General features: G+C 31.0%; 1 protein-coding gene across 1 annotated transcript in view; it reads left to right on the top strand.

The window, feature by feature from the left end:
* Positions 1-7145: 7145 nt before the first annotated feature.
* Positions 7146-17436, top strand: part of LOC126735610 (runt-related transcription factor 3-like) — a 179478-nt gene continuing 169187 nt past the window's right edge. The window contains exon 1 of the mRNA XM_050439672.1: positions 7146-7299. The gene's annotated coding sequence lies outside the window, so the exon portion shown is untranslated. The remainder of the gene's footprint in view (positions 7300-17436) is intronic.

The following is a 17436-nucleotide window of genomic DNA, read 5'->3' as shown; positions in this document are numbered from 1 at the left end:
CTACGGTAGATTAAGATGTTAATTACTCAATCCTGGCGGGTAAGTAAAAAGCCCTTAGTCTCTCTTACTTTTAGACCGGCAGATTTTAAAAAAGCAAATATGAGTCTTCTGGATAAATCCAGATTTTAAAGGTTTCTGTAAAACATTCTGTGCTGCAGCTTTTTGAGATGCTCCTCAAAGAGTCTGTAACAGTTTAAAATTACTGTTACAAAGTTTCGCACTTTCATTAATCAAAAACGTGTCGTCTATTAGGTTTTGTCTGAATAAACATAGATTATTTAAACAACTTGAAATAGACACTAGAGTTCTAAGCTTTTATAGTTTATTCAACTCTTTCTGCCCTGATTGTTGAATCTGAGGCTTCTTGAAATATTCCATTGGTTCATGGTTATTGTTTTTCCTATTTCTTGCAGTGTCCGATTGCTAAAAGTGTATTATGCTACTCTGTGTATTATGAGTTTTCTTGTCAGTTTACCATACCACAGGATAGTTCCTAGAGGCATTTTTAAGAATATTTTCATTATTTATTCACTTGATTGCGGTGTCTTGTTTGTTATTATCTTTCAAAATGTTTGTGAGGCTAAGGCAAGAGGTTTCTTTATCTCTTCTTCTCTTCGTACTGCGCTGGGTTCTGGATACTGAATCCAGAAGTCTAGAGAGCTCTTTTTTTTGCCTGCTCTGCTCCCTTTCAAGTCGCCACGTGGAGATATTTCCAGGAGACTTTCTATTTAGTGATAGTATGTGTTCCAAACCCTTGCTATGTAGGGTGGGGTGAGGCTGTTATATTTTGCGGCACAGTCATATTGAAGTTACTTCTCCAGAAAGCTACTCGTTTTATGAATAACCGGTCTCTTTATGCTCCAAAGTTTCAAGATTTCAGACAAACTTCACTATTAAATATGGTGGTTATATACCATTCCCCTCGTGTTTTCCGTCAACTCAAGAACTCTGGATTAATAGGAATCTTCGCTTACAGCGTCTAGTTGCAGCAATGATTTTTCCCACTGGCTAGTGGAATTCGATTTCCACATCACGCTTTTTCCCGCCATTAAAGAGCTAACCAAGCCGCGAGACGAACATCACGATTGTTAAAACCAAATCCGACAAGGGTTAATGTTTGACAACCGTGGCGCATATTTTGGGTTCATTTACCCATTAGCCTAGTTGCAATACGGCGAATTTTATAAAAATCCTTTGGGTATTTTACATACGCGCTTGACGGCGACAATTACTTGATTGTTAGCTATAATTTTATTGATTTAAGGGTGAGTCTTACTAAATTATATTATTATTCTTAGAATCTAATCAGTACACTTGTTAGACTGCCGTTTCCAAATATATCATTAGTTTTATTCCGCATTATTTCGCTAGGCGCACAATAATGTAGAGGCCTTTAGAATTTCGGTCTTAAGCGCATGCTTATTGCCTTGAACTTAGAATTTGTCTTTTTAACCGAGGTTTCTTGCACTCACGTGTTGGAAAATTTCTTTTCCTCCAAATTCTCACCAATAAAAGATGCTCTAGAAATTCAAGACCAAGTGTTGTGACTCTCCTTAAGGACCACGCGTGTTCTCTACAAGAGTTTTACAATAAGGAGTAACGTTGTTTTAGGGCGTGCCGAAATTTAGTATGCAGATTTCATTTGATTTTATAAGCAGCTTTCTTAGTTTTCCTCTAAATCCTTCATTGGGATAGTTATTAAGTCACCATGTGTAATTTTATTTTAAAGTTCACCTCCTTACACTTTTTCAACCTATTTGGATTTTCTTATGCCTAGTCAAACAACGCTAAGCCTAGTCAAGATTGCAAAAATCAACAAAGCTGTGTAAATTTGTGCCGCACGTGCAACATTTTTTTTTGTTTGCATGATATATAATGGGATTATATTATATATACAGGGTGTCCCGAAATTACATCGCAATATTTTACCAGCCGCTTCTTTGTCTAAAAATAAGACAAAAACTTCATATACAGGAATCTTGACAATTGAATCGTTTTCATGTTACAGGGTGTTTTATAATTCCTATTGAAGATGGGTTTTTGTTAATGTTTTCGAAACGCCTGGTCGTTATTTTTCGAAATTTTTATCGTATACTACTGTTATTGTTACTATCTGATTTTATAACATTTTATACTAAAATGTATAAGGGTCGTTTAAAATTAGTAATAAAACTTTTCTTCTTATTACTTTTGAGTTATTTTAATAGTAAAATTAAAAAGAACCAACATTTTTACATAAAAGGGTGCTCTTGTCTTATTTCGTTAAACGCCTCCGGTTTCAAGAAAAATAATTATTAACTTTTAAGTAAATCATGGCTTGGTATTGAAAAGGTAACTATGTATAAAATAAAAAATAGTAATTGGCAGTGCTTGTAACTTATGTAAAAATGAAAGTTTTCGAAGAGCTCGTGGATAGAGGCCACAAGTAAATCATAATTTGGAAAACGTCTTAAACTATTTCGAAGAAAATCATGGAACAAGCATCAGAACAGTATCACGAGCCACACTTATCCCCCATTCAATAGTAATTAAAAAAAAATACTACCGACATAGGTAATAATAAAAATTTAAAAATATTTTTTTTGATAGCAAGAATGGTAAGAATCAAAGGCTTACATCCCTATCATTACCAGAAAGTTCAAGAGTTAGTACCAGACGATTTTGCACTAAGGGTCCAATTTTGTAAATGGATAATTAACAACCAAAACTTCTTGACTGACTTTACTAGGAATGGTCCGTTTAATATGCATAATATGCATGTTTGGGCAGATGATAATCCAGGAGCGATACGGCGTATCAACTTTCAGAGGATGTTTTCAATAAATTTGTGGGCGGGATTAATCAGGGACCAACTTATTGGCCCGATAGAGTAACCCAACCGTCTTACCTCTGAAAGCTATTTAAATAATCTAGAAGATAATCTTGGGCAGCTTTTAGACGACGTTCCTCTTAACATACAGAATTTAATATTTCAGCACGACGGAGCGCCTGCTCATTTTGGACGTAATGTTCATCAGTGGATGGATTTCCATTCTGCTGAAAGTTGAATTGGTCGAGGTGGTCCTATAAATCTCCAGATCTAACTTCAGTAGATTACTATTTATGGGGTGAAAAATACCCGTGAAGAATTAATTCAGAGGATTAATTTGGCGGTTAATGAGATAAATGGAAATTCATTTTCTATTTTAAAGGCTACTCGCGCAATAAGGCATAGGGTAAGTGTATGTCTCCAATAAAATGACAATCACTGCGAAGATTTGCTATAAATTTGTTTGGTATTTTCATTTTTTTTTTCTTAGCTAATAAGTTAATTCTTTTAATTTTTCTCAATTACTTACACATTATTTACAATTTTGAAATAAAATTTTAAACAAAGAAAACAGTTTTTGATCTTAAAATTAAGTATTTGTACTAGTCTTATGTCATGTTTTTACCTGATGATTTGTAACATACCTTTTAATTTTATTAAACGTAATCAAAAATACGAAAGTAGCTAGAAAAAAAGTTTAGACATTTTTAACCTTGCTGAATATTAATTTTAATCGACCCGGTATATATTTTAACATAAAATGTTATAAAATCAGTTAGTAACAATAACACTAATATATGATAAAAATTTCAAAAAATAACAACTAGGCGTTTCGAAAATTATAACAAAAAACCACCTTCAATAGGAATTATAAAACACCCTGTAACATGAAAACGAGTCCCATATATAAAGTTTTTGTCTTATGTTTAGACAAAGATGCGCCTGGTAAAATATTGCGATGTAATTTCGGGACACCTTGTATATTGCCATGAATTAGAGGAACACACACATGCTCAAGCTCCAGTCACCACAACCATGAGTGAACCATCAGTACTCAGTAGCAACAGTCCGTAGCCACCGATAGCTCCCATCAATGAACCTCTAGCAGCAAATCGTCAATAGACCTATAGCAAGTTTTTAGCAACGCAATATCATTTGTACGACCCAGTCACATGGTAACGGTTAACTCCGTTGAAGAACATCTGACCAAGTAAGATCTAACCTTTATGATTTAAACTCCAAGGAGCCCATTGAAACTCATTTTCTGGTTATCAGTTAATGTAAGTTAATGTTTCTTTTGCCGTAATTCTAAGAACTTTGAAATTTTTTGTAGATCCGACATTCTTCTAAACTTCAATTTCACATTTTAGACTTTTATTATTAAACTGCTATTATTTCTCAATAAGTGCCTTTTACTGATGACCCTACTTGACTAACTACGAATGAAGATGAAGGTATTAACAACTTGCCTCGAGTTTCATGCAGCGGCTTAGAACCTAATCTGACTATTGAGCTAGCGTTAAAACCATTTCTATCTAAGTCGTGTTGCAGTAACTCTAATTTTGTATTGCTTATCTCTAAAAAGTATGTCGACCTATACAAAACTGCAAAATTTCAATTTTTTATGACCTGTAGTTTCCATGACATGTAATTATTTTATATTAGAACATTTTAAATCACTTGGGTTGACTGAACAATACCGTAAAATTGTACATTATTGTGAATAGGTTATAGAACTACATAATTTTAAAAGTATTGTTTTATGTAAACATTTTTTTTCGTAAGGAATTTCATAAAGTTGTAAAAAATGTGGCATTTCATATTCGTTTAAACAGTCGAAGTAGTAAATTTTAACATTGGTAAAAAATTTGTCTTAAATGTACATTTTTATATTTTAATTGATCATTATAAGTCAAATAATCAGATTTAAGTACTTTATTTAAATTTAAACGCAATGCCCTATTTAACTGAAAAGCACAAGATTGAAATCTTAATGATGATTGAATAAGGAGATAGAACAAGAACCCTAAAGGGGACTATGGACTTATTCAAAAACATGTATCCTCATTTATTACCGATATCGCGAGTTACAGTTAGCAAAATTGAAAATCAGTTTCAGGAAAATGGCCATGTTAGAAGAACAAATTTTTTATCGTCAGTCTGCGCTGAATAAAATTTTAAAATTTATAATTCTGTTCAAGAAAATCCTAACATTTCCACTAGACAAGTAGAGGGCGAATTGGAAGTGAGCTAGTCTTCAGTAGTAAGGGTTCTAAACGCACAGCAATTTCATCCCTTTAAGCTGACAATTCTCCAGGACCTCAATAAAGAGGATGCAGATAGAAGGAGCGAGTTTTGCTATTGCAGAATAATACTGTACAGAACAGAGAATATTCTTTTTATGCTGAATGGAGAAGTAAATCGACAACACTGCCGTTATTGGGCACAGGAATGAATTTCCTGGATGAGACAAGGCAACATTTAGAGAAAGTAAATGTTTAAGCAAAAATTGTAGGCCAGCAAGTTATAGTCCCAATTTTCTTTGAAGAAAATCTAAATGGAGCAAAATATTTACAGTTTTTACAAAAAGAACTAATTCAAAGTTTAGCTGCTCTTATTTCAACAATATTCGAAACTATCTATATATTATATTTCCAGAGAGATGGATTGGGAGAAGAGGACCTTTTGAATGGCCACCAAGATCTCCTAATCTAACTCCTTTAGATTTTTTCCTATGGGGATATTTGAAATCCAAAGTTTATGTGTCCAAGCCCGCTATCCAAGAACACTAAGGGGTTGAAAACCAGAATAAGGTATACATGTAGATTAATTTCTTCAGAAGCTATAAGAAACGTTCAAAATGAATTTCAAGTACGGCTTGGGCATTGCCAAATAGTAAATGGGCTACATTTTGAACATTTATAAAAGGAAAAGATTATGAGTAAATTTTTGTTTTTCTTGAAAACAAGGTGTTTTAATTATCTTGAAAAACGTAAGTCATCAAAAATCTGAAATTTTTCAGTTTTGTATAATCGATATGGTTTTTAGAAATAAGCAAGTAAAGCCATTTAAAAAAAAATCATCGATAACATTATAATATGTATTTCAATCTTGGCACACACTGTATATTATTAATTTCTACATAAATCGTTAAATATGTTTAAAACATTTAACATTTTACAATTACAAAGATTTGTTAAGCAACTTTTTAAGTAAAACAGACTTTATAATTTACCTTAAATAAAAACGTTTTATTTTCATTATCTGAAAAACGGTTAACCACATAAACTTGAAATTTTGCGGTTATGTGTAACTTGATACGCTCTTTAAAAATACGCAATAAAAAATAAGGGTTACTATTTAAGAAAATCGTCGATGATATTATATCTTATTTTTGGAACACACTGTATAAATCTATTTTTAACATAAAAAGAGCGTAACTAAATACTAATTGACAGATTCGAGGATTTTTTTTGAGGAAAAAAAGTATATGAATTACTGAATTTTTAAAGTTATAGATTCACATTGTATACACGCTGATACAAATTTTGTATTTTTTCTTTTTGAGCTGATACGGTGTATATAACTAACTTCCATCTGAACCACTCATGTCTCTATAATATTTTAAATAGACGTGACATAAAAAGAAAATTCAAAATAAGATTTTTGCTACTTTCATAAAAAAAAACAAATAATGTCCTAAGTAGTCTATATTTTTAAAGCAATTAGAAAAATAACTACAAAATATTTTAACTTATTTTTAATATAAACAATCCATTTATTAATATTAATTAAATATACACAAACATCCTAAAAACAAAACACCTTTCTCAGAAAATTTATTATAAGCCGTCCCTGTACAAACGCGCATCTCCCAGCCCGGAATTGTCCGTAAATATATCATCAAAACACCTTTACATTACCCAAGTATGCGAGGAATTAGAGCGGGACCAAGAAAGACCAAGAAAACCAAGGAAAAAGGATGCAGCTAGAAAGATTCTTTTAAGAAAGTCGTAACAGAGACGGGCTATACTTTCTTACACATGCCAAAGCGAGACAGTAAGCCGTAAAAAAGACGAAAAGACGTTTATAAGTGTTGCGCGCTTGCGTCCCCCGGCTCGGTAAACCTCTAAGAAACGACCTCGGTTTGGGGCTAAAAATCCGCCGTCTTTCCTGGTTGGCGGCGGCGATGGCGGCGGTGGCGGTAGACCTCAACATGCCCCGCCTACCGACCCCCTTTTTCACCCACTCTACGACCCCCCCGGACTACTTTTATACTCTTTCTTAAGGTCGGAAAATTTTCCTTCAGAAAAGAACGCGTATCGGCCGTGAGAAGAGTTTTTCTTGTTGCGATTTCAGTGAAACTCTGTTATAGGCGACAAACCATTAAATGATCGTTTTTTCTTTTTAATTGATATTATTTCAGTTAGAGTGTTTTAAAGTTACTAGTCCGTTGGGTGTTTTGTGGTATTGAAAGGGTTGGATGAAAAGTAGGTATTTGTGGTTCAAAGTGCCAGTTGCATTTAAGTAGAATATTCATATGTGTTTTAAGTAAAATGCTTAAAGTGATTTTAAGACTTTGTCTTAAAACTACATTTACTAAAAGTTAATATTATTATCTTATTAAAAAAAATAGAAACAAAATATTACATTAAGTTTGCATACATAAAAACTAAAATATTGTTGTGATAAAATGAGAGGTAAGGAGTAAATTTAACTCGAGCGTACATTATATAAATGATAACTGATTTTGAAATTATTTTTATTTTCAACAAAAATTGTTATAATGTAACTTGATGTAGTTTTTTACTGGAATATTTATCTAGTATTATGGTCTTTTTAAATTAGACTAAACTTTTTTAGTTTTTAGACTCTAAAAGTTCTTTTACCATTTCGCATAGATTATATAGACCACATCTTATACCTATATAATGACTCCAATAGAACTTATTCAGATGAAAAAGTCATGGGTATCTTTCAAGATGCCGAGAATATAGGGCTGTTCTTTTAATAATTCATATTAATCCCTTTTGAGTTTTAATCTTCTCCCGAAGATGCAAACATCGTTAGCAAAATACGTGTCGAGAGCAAAAAAAAAACTTTGGTTAGTGGTAAAACTGTTTTGTGATTTTAATTATTCAGTCATCAAGTAAATATTAAGCAATAAATTATTTATATTTCAAAATACTTTTGGTAATTTATTGATAAAGCCAGAAATCAAAAATGAAACATCATGAAAGGTGTTCCATTCATAGGCTGATCTAAAATATGACTGTCCTGAGAGTGTGGCAAATGCTTTTGTAGAATACTCTTCATCAGCTTACCCAATTTCGTTACAGGGTCCAAATCTTAATTTAAAGAAATGTGGAAAATTTCATGTACAAACATAACTGATGTCGCAGGAATTAAAACTTTAAAATCAAAAAACCTAACTAACAAAGTAACAAAGTTGCGTCAAAGTGGAAAGAACCAATCTACCTAAAGAAATATAAAAAATAATATTATATTTTTAAAAAGTCAACCTAGTTGACCTACCTATTATCATTTTGTCAAAACTAACTACAGGCGCAATAAGGATCAGCTTGATGTCATTTATTACTACGGGTTTTCATACATTAGATGATTAATTCCCGCTGAATAAAGTTATATGATTGGGATTCTACTTTGAAGCTATTCTTTTTTCACAATTTAGACACGAGTAGTGAACTTGCTTTAAGGAATTTACCACTACATCAGGTGTATCTTAACGCAGCAAAGTCCACATGCCTATTTTAAGAGAATTTTATGCTTTGATGGTTGTGTGAAGCTTCAGTTTGATTTGGTCAAAGTACTGGAGAGGTTTAAGTATTTATTTTGAATCACTTTGGATGTATTTAATAAAAAATGATTATTCTGTCTTATACTAAAGCCTCATATGCCAAATAAGTACATATCTAACGAAAAGTAAGAATTTGGATGAGTGTTATTTCGGCCTCACATAAAACGTAATAAACGTTTGTACCTGGAAATAGTAAAAGAAAATAATATTCAAAAGTTTTTGTAGAATATTCTTCAGAAGCTTATCAAATTTCAATACAAAGTTCAAATTTAAAGTTGAATAAATGTGGAAAAATTCAAATATTCTTTGATGACATAAGAACGTATCTGACAATTTCAAAATTTCACAGGAGCGAAAAAACAAAATAACCAAAAATCAAGTTGTTATAGCGTTACTACAAAAATTTCAATAGACTTAAAATTTTGGCACAATAATTAAAAGTGTTTAGGGATTCAAATAACATAAATGGATTTTTGAAATAGTTTTCTAGTTTTGAATTATTTGAAAAAAATATCAGATATGTCGTACATCATAAGCACAGACATTGATTACGAAGGTGATTTTTAAAACAAAATTTGCACTATCTTTGGAAAAATAGTTTATTGCTACATTAAGTTGCAAAATTAAACAAAAAAACGTAAACGTAAAACTACAACAGTAAATTAAGTATTGTTAAATAGGCAAAAAATAGGTAGCTCATTTATCAGAGTTCTGGTGAAGTAAGTTCTTATAATATTCTTGAAATTCTATGACTGGTGTAGTTCCACTACATAACGACACAAGATCGTTGTAATTTTAAAGACTAATTTCATTAGATTCTTTGTTTAATTTGTCAAGTTTATATCTGTTTATAATATACGCTCAAGGCAAATCGAATCAAAGTCCAACTAATGATGACTGTTAAAAAAAAATTAATAGGGATGATTTTTTAACCATGATTTCCATTACATTAGTCTATTTTATTTTATTGCCATTTTCGATGTCTCTTAGAGTCAAGACGCGTAGATCTTTAGATAAAGCCTTAAAGTCGTAGAAGTCTACACATTTCATACTAATTACCTTGTATGGCTGTTTTGTAGGTGCTAAACGTATCACTGGTTGTAACTGTGATGGTATAAAAATATCTCCAGCACTAGATAAAGCTGATGGAATTGCACTCTGTGCAGAATCACCCTCGCTTTGACCTTGGTTGATCTCAATCTTGAATTTGTATTTTGTGTATAACAACCATCAGCGAATAAATCAATGACTGTTACATTCTGGTTTTGTCTGTATTCTTCTAGAAACTTAAAAAAACAAAACACAATTTCTGGGAAATCGCGCTGACTGATTAATTCCACATAAAACAGTGCTTTTTGTTAGCTAAATTAGAGATTGTCAATTTAAAATTGGAAAGTCGACTCTTATAGAATATTGAGCAAATAAATTGAATGGTAGCTTAAATAAATCGGAGTTTTCTACTTAAAAACTCAAAGTAAACACCTTAACGAAACGTGTTGCCAATATTTTAAGGTTATGTAATATGCCGACTCGTTTAATGATACGCCGCGCCGCTCCGTCTATTAGGAACTATTAATTTAGCGTATATGACAAAGCGACGCGACGTATCTGTTCTTACGTCTGTATATAATATATCAAAAATAAATTTGTCAGATAAGTCAAAACTTACCATAAATAGAGATACGCCTGTTTGTCAAGTGAAAAGTACACTAAAATTATATAACATAAAGGCTTAACTCAATTTTTCGCTTTTTAACACTTACGTCGCGTCGGTATGTGGTAAAGGGGATGAGTTGACGTCTCCGAAAGATTCAAAAATTTAAAACCAAAACTAAAAGTATATTAGCTGGAATTTCAGCTTTTATAAAGGTTGGCTGCATATCAAGCTAGATCCCTGGCTTACTCGTTCAACTTAACAAAGTTTGAACGAGTATTGTACGAACAATTGAATATCTATTAATTCATCGAATCGAATAATTCAACTGTACGAACAGTTGAATATCTCCCATATTCAACTGCATCAACCTATACTATACCAACTAATATGCAGTCATCAAATATATTATCATTAGGTCAAAATTTATGTCAGGAAATAAGGATCAGCCTAATGATATACCGACAAGACTACGGTTTTTGTTAAATTTCGTATTCTCTTCAACGATGAAGCTGGTTTTGGACATGATAGTTTAATAAACCTTCATAATACTCCACATAATTGGTGTGACGAAAACCCTCATGTAGTTATAGAACTACATTTTCAGAATAGTATTTCCCTTAATGTGTGGGCCGGTCGGTGGTACTGTCGACGATCATTTAATAGGGTCACATTTTTTCATGCAAAGGCTAAATGATGACGTCTACTTAAACTTTCTAAGCTCTTCAAATAAGGCATAAAATGTGGCTGCTACAAGACGGCGCTTCACCCCATTTTAATGGAGCAGTGAGAGAACCTTTATATCAAAATTTACCTGAAAGATGGATTGGACGCGGCGGGTTTGTGCAATGGCCTCCCAGATCGCCAGATCTAAACGCTATGAATTTTTTCTTTTGGGGTTATTTAAAATCTCTCATTTACAAGGTTCCTATAAATAATCGTGAAGAGCTAAGACAACGGATTACTCTAGGATTCATTGGAGCTTCCAAAGAAGAATTAATTTGTGTATTGATATTTAAAGGGTAACATTTCGAATATTTTTTATGAAAGTATTACTTTAAAATTAAATTAGATGTGTTGTCGTAAATAGTTATATTATTAAACAATGACGCCACAAGAGCACCTTTTTAAAAGATATTTTGATGCTCTTTACTAGTTTGACGTCGAAGTAATTTTCCTGAGGTGAAGGATACCTTAAGCCTTTTATCATTGACGACTAGCATCAAGTTATAAAAAAGTTATTAAAAAATAAGGTAAAAAAATTAACACCCTGTATCTTCCTTAATTTTGAGTTTTCAAAAAAAAAATTATAGTTTATTATAACTAGTTAATTAGTCAAACTTAACTATATATTAAATATAGTTAAGTTTGTTGCATTATTTTTTCATGTAGAATCGCTCACCAAAATCGTGACGCGTAATTTCCGAACACTCTGTATATAACACTAATTGTTAATACTTCTCTAAAATCATGCAAATTCTCTAATTCTTTTAAATTGGCTGACATGATTGCTATTCCTAAGGGTAATAATCCAACTGAACCTTGCAATTATTGGCCAGTGAGTATTCTTCCATCCTTATCTAAGATTCTTGATAAATTATATCCCATTAAAAAAAAAATCGCATATTGAGCAAACAGGTTTAATACTGGTTATTCAGCCAGGTTTCCAAACTGGCCATAGCACCACTCCTGCTTTGTTGCATATAATGAAATTCTTTGAGCTACGGATAAAGGTCATTTAGCGTTGATAATTTTAGACCATATTAAAGCATTCGATACTCTAGATAGAATTATTCTTTGTCTAGCTTAAATATTTTAGATTCATAATGTTGTCCAACTTATGTAAAATTACCTAACGGGGAGATGCCAAAGAGCTGTATTGGATCGTGTGTCTATGTATTGGATAAAAAGTTGTGTCTATTTATTTGTAATGTCTATTTATTTGCATGTCCAGAAAGGTGTTTCTTAGAGGTCAATCTTGGATCTTTATATACACGTGACTTTTATAGATACTGAGAAAATTATAATGCTCATTAATATCCGGATGACACTCAAAGTTATTTTTTATTTTCTAACTAAGTTGTAATCTTTTAATCATTTCGGAATTATCCAGAGTTCACAAGCTTGTTCATAATAATCCTATATCTTAGCTACTGTCATTTGTATCTCAGCCCCCTGATAATATCGAAATTAAAGTTAAAGACATAATTTTGGCTATTTTTGTAATATGATGTAATATAATTGTTACTTAAAAACTCATTATTATTTCTGTTTAAAGTTTCCTAATAATACTATGGCATCAATTCTTTTAGCTGCTTTTTAGTATTTTCCTTTTAAATTTGTTTTTTTTTATAATTAAGGTGGTATACAAAACTTATATGAAATTACTGTAAAATTTGTATTAACTTCTATTTTTAGAAGGTTGAATTAATAGAAAATTCAAAAATTATAAATCCTAATAATTCATGTTGCTTCCTTCAGTCCTTATGAAAACTTCAAAATATTATATTAGTATTAAAGTTTGATTAGAGGCATCTTACTCAACTTTAGTTATATTTTTCATTTTTCCAATATGGCTTAAATAATTGTGAAATCTGTCTCGGATTTTCCTGAGAAAACTATTCCCCTTTATTTGAGTTGTCTTTATCTAAGTAAATAAAAAATCATCAAATGGAGTTGAAACCCAAATACAAATTGTGTCTCCTTTATATTTTGCTATAGATTTAAAATCTATCTCATCTGCGTCGACCTCTAAGAACCCAAGTTATGTAGTCATTCTGGTCTCATCTGATTTTTTTAATTATTTTATTAATAAATATGGAATGATTCCATATATGTATGGTAAAATGTACGGTATGTAAAATAATTAAACTACTTTACATACACCAATATAGGTCTGTAAATTTTATCATTTTAAAAATACACAAGAATACAAAATTAAACCTTAAGGTGTTAGTTCTTAAGGTTTAATTTTGTCTAATAATTATCTAATTTTGTTTAATAAACTCCCTCGTGAAGGAAATATAAATTTTAAAACTTTTTTTTATATATTTTTTTGTTTGAAGTTAAGTAGAAATATTAAATTTTGTATAAAAACGTGGCTAAAAATATTTAAGATACAGGTTTTCTTCAAATTCAAAACAATTTAATTTATTTACATTATCGTTTATTTATTTCACATTTTATTTAAGTTAGGTTAACAAGGTAAACATACATTTAATAAATTAAATTTTTTCATAAATTCTTATAATAATAATTAAAAAGCATCACATTTTCCTATTAAATAAATTATAAAATATATTAAAGTACTTTTCTAAAACCTTTTTTAGAAAAGAATATAAATTCGGAAAAATGCCAGAAATTTATTGCATTAATAATAATTAATGACTCGACTTATGAGACAAAATTATTAATCATATAAGTAATGTATATAAAAAATCAGACTAGGACTTCAAATTAAATAAGAAGAATAGAAACATATCTGCATCCATAAATATTATATTTCAGTCATAAAATAAAAAAGTATGATTAACGTGTAGGTTGCAAATTTTAAAAAGATGTCCATACTATATTTAGCATTTTTCATTTTAATGAGATAAAGCAGTATATTCAGTAGCAATGTTTAATAAAAGATCAGTCCTAAACAAATAGAAAAAGAAATGAATCATAAATCAGCTGATTTTTAGCCTCCCCTCGTTTAACACAGCTAACTGGGGCAAAACGTGCAACGATTGTCAAATAATGTTTTAAGTCACCCTCGCTTTTGGTTTTCATGTACGCGAGCTGTTGGGTATAGGGGTGTCATTTTAAAGGGGTATAAGAGAAATCATATGTAGCAACTTCTTGATAATTTGTCTTTTTAATAAAGAAGTTTTAATATTAAATGATATGGAGGCAAACAAAGTTACTAATTAGAGAAGTGATGATGATCGTAAAATTGACGTGAAAAAGTAATAGTTTCAGATTTCAGAAAGTAAAAGTTATTTTTGAATTTTGATTGTCGAGGAACTGGCGATTTATACTGAATTCTTTAAAATAAAAAAGGGTATTTATCTTTTACTTTATTCTAACCAGGCACAATCATTCAACCATATTCCAAAAAAAAATATTTTTTTTAAACTGAATTCACCACAACTGACTGACTCCAAACTTACAAAATTGCTAAAAAAATAATTATTTTAATGACTTTCGCGTTCTCTTACTTTGTCCTCTTTAGTTAAATAGCTTCACTTTTGGAACATAAATTATAAAAAATTTAATTACCTTTTTTTTAGTTCTATATATTTTTCTGTACGACGGTTTAGCCAACAAATCAAATTAAAAAAAATTTGTATTTCCCAAAAAACGTTAAGTATCCCCCAAAGTTTCCTTTCCAACCTTTCCCAGTAGATCAATAACACTTGATTTTTTAAGCTTACAGGCCTCTTCCGATTCCCAAATTAACTTTAATATAAATGCTATTTTAACTTTACCAACTCGCAATAAAAAGAAATTTTGAACCCATATTTCAGATGCATTAAGATATGGAATTTACAAAATAAAATATAAAAAAACTATTCTCTGAGACCGTTCAAAATATTATTTTTTATCTTAAAATAAACAATAGCAAAAATATATAATAAATTTTAAACACAATCCGTTTATTCTAGCGAAAGAATGTTGCTCTAGGGACTTACCTCTCCTTTTAAGATCACCTGCAGAATTTGTAATGCACAGTATTGGGTGGAATGCATAAAAAGTAGTAGATGCTAATGCTTCGCTAAAAAGTATTTACTTTGTAGCATTTGTTTTTACATAAAAGTATTTACTTCGCCTATGAACTTATCTACTACTTAACCTACTACTTAAGAGAAAAGTATCTACTAGTGTCGCAGTAAGCGCGTGTCAAAGTTATCAAAATTGACAAGACACTTGTCAAAACTCGTTTTTCTATTAGTGCGTCTATTAGTATTAAGTGTGTTCGTATAATTCGGTTCGGATTCAAACTTTTTAAAAGTTCAGTGATTATAATACTGGTTTAACTATGAGTGATTCTTCAGATTCCGATGCAGCAAAAGAGCTAGGACAAAATAAAAATGAACACGTATTATTTGTTACTCTATTTGGAAGTTATCAAATTTTATTTGATAAAAAGATGACACCAAAAATTAACAACTGGTTTTAATAAAATCTAGAATCTAGGAAAGAAACCTAGACACAAAACAAATTTTGAAAATGTTTAATAACATGAAAACAAAAGTTAAGAAAATAGTTGACTTGAAAAAAACTGGAAATAAAAAATTGTACTGACGGAATTGCAAAAAAAATTCTACGACTTATGGAATGTAGGAGAAAACCCAGTTCTACACAGAGTACCAGGTGCATGTCAGGCCGGTGTAAGCAATGAGATTGACGTTTCCTTCCAAAACAGTGAAGATGACTTCCTCAGTTCTAAATCTGGCTCCAAACCAGTTAAAGTCATGACACCTAAAGGTTCTAAAGCAGCTGATAAGGAGGAGACATTTATTCAACTACAAAAGACCTGTCTACGAAAATAAATTGAAACAGCCGAAGCCCAAATTTCTGCTTCTCGAGCTCAACAGTCTTTAGCCGAAGCTCAGGAACGGGCCGCGTTTGCATTGGTAAATTTTGCCAAAGCTGGTGGGCAGTTAGTTGACCATTTAATTAGGCGGGACATGTTGGATTATTAACAGGAATATAAAATCTACGTATGAACAAATAATTTAAATATAATATGAGGTGTAGTATCCATTAATTTCTTTTATAGTTTGATATTTTGTCACAAACTTAAAATTAAAATAATTAGTTTATTTAGTTGTTACTTTTTTATACTTAGTTTATTATTGAACATTTCACAAGTTACCTATTTAGTATATAATTATCATAATAATAATAATAACTTAAATTATTAGGTATGTTAGTTATCATTACGAAATAAAAACTCAGCGACTTCATTTATGCGCTGTGTACCTTGATTTCGAATTTGTGCTTAATTACCCTCTGGCATTAGTTCATTGGGATGCTGAACTTCCATCTCAATTCGATCAAAATCATGGTATGGATCTTGTAGATATTTAGCTATATTGTGAAGTACAAATGCACTCACAATATGTTCCGGAATGTTTTCAGTTTTTAGGCGAAAAGTATACTGGAGCATTGGAAAACGCCGTTTTAACTGACCAAAGTTCCTTTGCATGGATTAAATTATAATTTTCTTGCATTGGTGTAGTTGGATTTTTATATGGTGTTAATAACCACGGGGCAACACCATATCCTTCATTACCTAATAAAGCTGCTTCGTGCACATTATTATACATAATTCCATGTACTATAGAGTTTCGCCAAATTCGTCTATCGTGTACGGAGCCTGGCAAAGATGCATCCACACTTGTAAAAATTTCTCGGGCATTACAAGTAGCTTGAACATTTATTGAGCATATCCCTTTTCTGTTCACGTATTCGTCACCGTGAATAGATGGTTTTGTTATTTTGACATGGGTCAATAACACCTATAACCCTGGGCATTCGCTCACCACGTGCTCTCTCATTAATAGCAACTCTAAGCAATTCGTTAGTGTTGGGGAATTTTATCCAATTGTTTCTTTTTGAATAAATTGTTTTAGATACCGTGGCTAAGATTCTGGAAACAGTGCTTTGATTGATGTCTAGATCAACACCAACTCTTCCTCTGCTTCATTAGTGTAGTATAAACTTTAGAAATGTAGTACATACTTGAAGCATTAACATATACTACTTTTTATGCATTCCACCCATTGACTAATAATTCATAGGTTACTATTATAACAAATACTAAAAATAAACTTTTTCTTTTATATCATTCATTGTGAACTAGAGTTCTATTTTATAAACGAATGTCTTTAATTAATCTTGTAAAAAATATTAAAGGTCTCTGATAAAATGTCTCCTCAAAAATGTTCTATGACACAAAACACTAATGGTTATTTAAATACAGTACTATATATGACATGGTGCCCCAACACTAATTAAATTAATTATTTGTCCCAGATTCCTAAAATTCTAAAACTAAAAAATTCACGTTTAAAGCATATGTAAATACTTAATAAAAATTCTGTATATAACAGTAACTCTCATTATACGATAATAATAAATCACCTTAGATCTGGACGTAACGGA

Source organism: Anthonomus grandis, chromosome 4 (assembly GCF_022605725.1).
Source record: "Anthonomus grandis grandis chromosome 4, icAntGran1.3, whole genome shotgun sequence".
NCBI lineage: Eukaryota > Metazoa > Arthropoda > Insecta > Coleoptera > Curculionidae > Anthonomus > Anthonomus grandis.
The sequence above is the reverse complement of the archived record's forward strand: the minus strand, read 5'-3'. Positions and strand labels throughout refer to the sequence as shown.